We start from the raw sequence: 6,000 nt of genomic DNA, 5'->3' as shown, positions 1-6,000 counted from the left end.
CCCAGTCAGAATATCAGCAAACAAGTTTCGACAGCCTCCATAGCCTCAATAGGAGTTACAATAGACATCTGATTCAGGATGCTATCAAAGTACAATATAAATGCCAACCAGATCCCTCCAAGAAGGCAGAGACATTGAGGGATAAGCCTCGGCAAGTGACTTACAATAGACATCTGATTCAGGATGCTATCAAAGTACAATATAAATGCCAACCAGATCCCTCCAAGAAGGCAGAGACATTGAGGGATAAGCCTCGGCAAGTGACCTGTAGGACAGGCATGCCAGTGCCAGACCATGCCCCAATAGGAAAAACCCGTCTTCCATCTGCTTTGAGCCTCCTCTCAGGCAAGATCGAATCACGAGAGGTACCTGCACCCACAAGGAAAGAATTAGCTCATGCCCTACAAGCTACTCCTTCCCAAGCAGTCACTTACCGGCGGGGACCCTTGCTCTGCAACACACGGTGGAGCCCGCCATCGAACTGCACTCCAGGAAGGACATCCGCAGCACCCCTGAAAGGAGAACCTCCTTCCTAGATGACCAGAGAAGACAGCACAGAGAGTCGAGGTAGCGACCGCTTTACAGAGTGCGAAGAGCCAGTGCCAGACAGGGGATACCTCACAGAGGAACTGCCTCATGGGAGTCCAGAGCTTGCCTGGATACAACACCCACAGCAAGGTGCGATGGAGAGCACCTTCACCCCCGCAGAGGCCTTCATGCATGAAACGGACGAGAAAAGAGGGTTTTGACCATGTGGGTGAAATGGGGTCCCAAACCCATATCTCTTAGAGATTGGAGGATGAAGTCCCAGTGGATTCTGTCATATGCTTTTTCAAAGTTGATCTTTATGAAGAGAAAATCTTGATTGGTTTTCTCTGCATATTCAAAGCCTTCCCAAAGTGCTATGATGGCGTCTAGGATGTACCTGCCCTTGATGAATCCTTTCTGTTCCTTAGTTATCCAGCTATTCATGTGCTTGGTCAGACGGTGGGCAAGGGCTTTGGCGATGATCTTGTACACACTGTTAAGCATGGTAAGAGGTCTCCAGTTTCCTACGTCCTCCTTAGGGCCTTTTTTGTGAATAAGCTTGATAAGGCCTTGATTAGATTGGGTGGGCAATGCTCCGTATTTGATCGCTTCTTGCCACACTTGGAGGATGGGGTCTACTAATACCTCGCTGAAGGTTTGGTAGAATTCAGCAGCCAAGCCGTCTTCCCTTGGGCTTTTATTAGGTTTGAGAGATAATATTACCTCTTTTATTTCCTCGTGGGAGATGTCCCGCTCCAGAACTTTTGCTAGATTTGGAGGAACAGTGACTTCCCTTGCATCTTTGATGGTCTGCATGGCCTTCAGCTTGCTTTGAGAGGGGGGTCCTGCTTCAAGGAAGATATCCCTGTAGTAGTCAGTTAGGAGCTGCTTGTTCTCCTCGTGGCTGCTAGCCTTAACTCCATTCTTGAAGCAGAGGAGGGGGAGGTGTTCTTGTCTTTGTTTCACTTTTAGCATCTTGAACATTTCTTTGCTCGGTCTATCTGCTTTGCCTGCCCACCAGTCTCTGGTGAAGAGCTTGGCTTGCTGGAGGGCTATTTCCTCCTCCCTTTTGATTTGAGCTCTGATCTGGTTAAGATTTCCAGGGTTGGTAGAGGACTCCTACATCCGAAGCTGCGATTGGAGATTTCTGAGCCTGCTGGTCCTGTGGGCAGTAACCTCCTTCCTTACTTGCTTTAGGAGGTTTTGAGTGGATTTGATGGCGAGGTTCCAAGCTTTAGCCGGGGGGAGGTTGTAAGAGAAGAAGGATTTCCAGATTTGGCCTATTTCTTCCTTGACCAGAGGTAGTTTAAAAAGGGCTGGATCAGTGTGGAACCAGCCAGCCTTGTGCCTGGTGTCTTGATTATCCATGGTGGTGATAATGGGATAGTGGTCAAAGATGCAAGTCGTAGTGTCAACCAGACATTCACATCTGTTGTGTTTTGCAACAATTTCGTTGCTAGCATAGGCTCTGTCCAGCCTGGCTTTCCTGGTGAGCTCCCCTATTGAATAATTCTGCCACGAAAATATTCCTTCCTGGCCTAAGTCTTGAAGATTGAGTTTGCGTTTGACTTTCTCCCAAGCTAGCTTTTCTCTTCCAAATAGGGCCTGACCCTTGGCTTTGAACCTGTCTTGGAGGGATTCTACCATGTTGAAGTCTCCCAGGATGAGGGTGGGGGCCTGCAGGTTGAGGAGAGAGTTCTAGGTATCAGTCCTTTGCTTTTGGGGTTCGTGGGCATAGATCCCAACAAGAGTGAAGTTGTTTAGGTAAACTGCTATCCATTGGTTGTTGTATCCGATGTGGAATCCCTTCAGATCAGAGCTAAGGTCGTGGTGTATGCCCACTGCCAAACCTCCACTTCCCTGTGAGTGCAGGGTGTGAATCCAGAAGTGGGCGGGAGAAATAGTGTTAAGCCTTCTGTTCAACTCCTCTCCTGTAGTCTTAATCTCCACTAAAACAATGATGTCCAAGAGGCCTTTGGATTTAAGCCACTGTCTGACAAGTTGAGCTTTCTTCAAGTCAGTTAGGCCTTTTACGTTGAAGCTGGTTATTTGCATTATCTTTTATTGGGGGGTTTGCTTGATCCTCCCTTGGTAACTGGGAGGTGGCACCAAGCTGAGCTCTCCCTCTCTTGAGCTCTTTACTAATCTCCATATCATTGGGTATAGCAGGCTGTAGAATTGCTCTGTTCTCCTTTGCTGGACTAGAAACAGTACCCATTTCTGCATCGTCAAGGTTATCCACCTCCTTCTCTAGTCTCAGCTTGTTTAATGGAGTACTTTCCACACAGTCCTGTTCCTCTTCAGTAGTCCCTGGTTCTGGAATGGCAGCCAGGATTGAGTACCTGTTAGGCTTTATTATAGGCATAGAGGTTTTAGGTTTGAAAGCTGGTTTGCGTCTGTTGCCTAATGCAGAATCAGGCTCTTTGAGACTAGCTGGCGGAATAGATGAGGAGGGGGGGGACTGGGCTGAGGGGGGGGAGCTTTGTTAGCTAGGTGGGGAAGAATGATTTGAGGGTTCTTGATAGGACAGTTTCTAATGAGATGCCCCTGTTTTCCACAATGAAAACAGGTGTTTGGTAGGTGCTTGTAGAGAATAGGTTGGGTGAGAGAGAACTCCCCACAACCAATGGAGATCTCTTCCGGGAGGGGGAGAGACAAGTCCAGCTCAACGAGGACTTGGGGGTGCCATACAGGATTGTAGTCAGTAAAAGCTTTGGTGCCTAAAACTTGTCCTATGGGAGCTAGGATGACTTTGATCCATGGAGTCAGGTGAATGGGTAAATTAGGGAGCTCTACCCACACTGGGTACACTGAAGATTTTGGACCATCCGGGTTGAAGTCTTTGGTCCACCTCATAAAGCAGAATGGGAGGTGTCTGAACATCCATTGCCCCGAGCTGATGACTTTCATAGCCATGCTGGCCTCTTTGAACATAAATATGTAGTATCCTTTGGCCAAGGCTTGCGTGAGCGTGACCTCAACCCCAAGAGGTGACCAGTTGTCTCGGATCCATGCTTTCATTGCTTCTTTGGACGGTCGCGGGCCAAAGAGCAGGTCGACCAGACACCTTTCAGAGTATTCTTCTACTTTGTTTCTGACCTGCTCAACAGGAAGACTTACATGAACAGACAGGGGGGGCTGGGGGTTACCTTTTTCAGCTGTGGTGTTCGTTTCTTTCTGTTGGGCAACATTAGTGTTTTGACTGTCTTCCTTTGGGGGGATGGGGGCTTCTTTGGGTTGATCACCGTTTTTTGTGGATAACAGCTGCTCTTTAGTTTCCTTGAGTTCTTGCATGAGACGGGAGTTTTCTTCCATTACTGAGTCTATTAAAGAGTCGTCTCCCCAAGGTTTGTCTGGGAGTTGGTTCCACGGGTTTGTTCTAGGACCTTGCAGAGATGAAGAGGGAGAAGCACCGGTAAAGTGACTGCTGAGCATTTGAATGGGTTTTGCAGGTGATGGGAGCTAGGGACGAACAAGGGACGGGCTCCTCCTCTCAGTGCCCATGCACTTGGGAGGGCATCCGCCCGCAGAGAAGGAGAGACGGCGATGCAGCTTGAGAGGCGGGAAGCAAGAGGCGGGAAGCAAGAACTCTTTTTTTAAGATCAAGTCCTCTTTTTTACCCATTGTATGAGAGGATAAATTTACACCAGCACATTGAAAGCTCGAAATTAGATTTGTAATCACCCAATTGCATGAGGCTTCTCCTACCCGCCGAGGTGAAGGTCTGAAAAGGGATGTATGGTGCTAAAAATCGAACTAGGTTCCCAGCCTTAGCAAAAATAGGTGCTCAAAGTGGAGGGTGTAGTCCTACTCGAGTTGAGACTCAAAAGTGGATAGTATGCATGTTCTTGCCCTAGCACAATGTGATGTAACACTCTGATAGCATTGAGGGGGAGTGTAGAAAGGCACAATGCCTATTGTCGTGTGAGTGATGGGTGAGTTGTAGAACACCTCGATTAAGAGGGGTGTTGAGAGATGTAATATTCGGTGTTTGAGTGAGTGTGTGGGAAAGCACTCTAGAGGTGCAAGTTATTGTGGTAAGATAAGAATGCCACATATGATATTGTATGGTGTGTGTGTGTTGACCAAAAGAGTGGAAAAGAGTGTGCCACATGGATGCACACATGTAAAGTGAGATGAGGGATATCTATATTAGAAGCCTCATTGTATGGTTCATAAAGAATGGAATAGAGCTATTGTTGAGTGTGCAATCTCTTTCTCTCTCTCTCTAGTCATGGAGTTTCTTGTGTGGTTTAATCCACCTTAATCTTATGCTTAATCTTGTGTCTATCATGGTTTAATCTACCTTAATCTTATGCTTAATCTTGTGTCTATCACCATGATCAATCCCATATTAGTATTTTCAACAGAGGGTAACCATGGAGGAGGGAAACCATGGGGTGAGTGCCGATCCTTGGATAATTTAACTAGGGGCTCTCCAAGCATAAGTGGAGTAGTCTACAAATCCTGCAAATCCTACACAACTTGTAGAAATGCACGATCTATGACATTATACAGAAATAGGGAAGATTCCTGAGCATTCTGGCTATTGGTGGAGGTGCATTCTGGTGGTCCTAGAGCCTTTCTTTGAGTCCTATGATTGTTGATGAGCCTTCTCTCGAATCTCCTTGGGATAACCAACAACATAGATACAACATGGGAGGATGTTGAATGGGGGTTAGGGTGAGCCATGGAAGTGGAGGGAATAGCCTTAGGCTCACCCATTGAAATCAAGTGTGAGAAACAAGAAATGTGAAATCTGATGGGGGTGGTGTAGCCAGAGGTGTTGGCTTTCTACCTTGGACAGTCCCTGGTATAGTGATCTTTCATCTCTAGGTAGAATGAGCCTTTTGGCAAGGGACACCAGCTCCGGAAGCATTTAGACTCCTTGCACACCTATAGCACATAATTGGTTGGTTGTGGGGTGCAAGGGGGCGAGTAGGACGGTTCTTAGTAGTAGTAGTAGCTACCATAGTGGTAGGGGTTGCCAAAGGAGTGGCTTTCCCACAACAAATGTGGAGTGTCTCCTCCCCCACTCCCACTTCACTTTCTACCACCACACTAATTCATTTGCTTCCACACTAATAATTCTCTTTCCACCACACCACACCAATTCCTCTCCTTCCCCACTCCTACTTCTCTTTTCACCACACCAAATTCTCTTCTTCCCAACTCCTAATTCTCTTTCCACCACACTAATAACATTTGTAAGGATCCAAGACCTTTCCCAACAAACATGGAGTGTATCATTCTCTTATCTTTATGTTATGATTGTAGAGAAGAGAACAGAAGAAAATTCAGCCATCCATCTCTCTGACATGCAGTTCTTGAGTTGCGAGGCCCGTTTGAGCTACTATGTGTGGGCCATGGTAATGAAAGTTCTACAATGGTGGTTGTTTTGTTACTCCATTTTAGTTCTTCCCTTTTGGAGTGTTCATGCTTGAAACATTGGGATGTAATTTGCAAGTCTAG

This window comes from Cibotium barometz, chromosome 6 (genome assembly GCF_041138505.1).
Source record: "Cibotium barometz isolate CiBa-2024 chromosome 6, ASM4113850v1, whole genome shotgun sequence".
Lineage (NCBI taxonomy): Eukaryota > Viridiplantae > Streptophyta > Polypodiopsida > Cyatheales > Cibotiaceae > Cibotium > Cibotium barometz.
Note: the sequence above shows the minus strand (reverse complement) of the source record.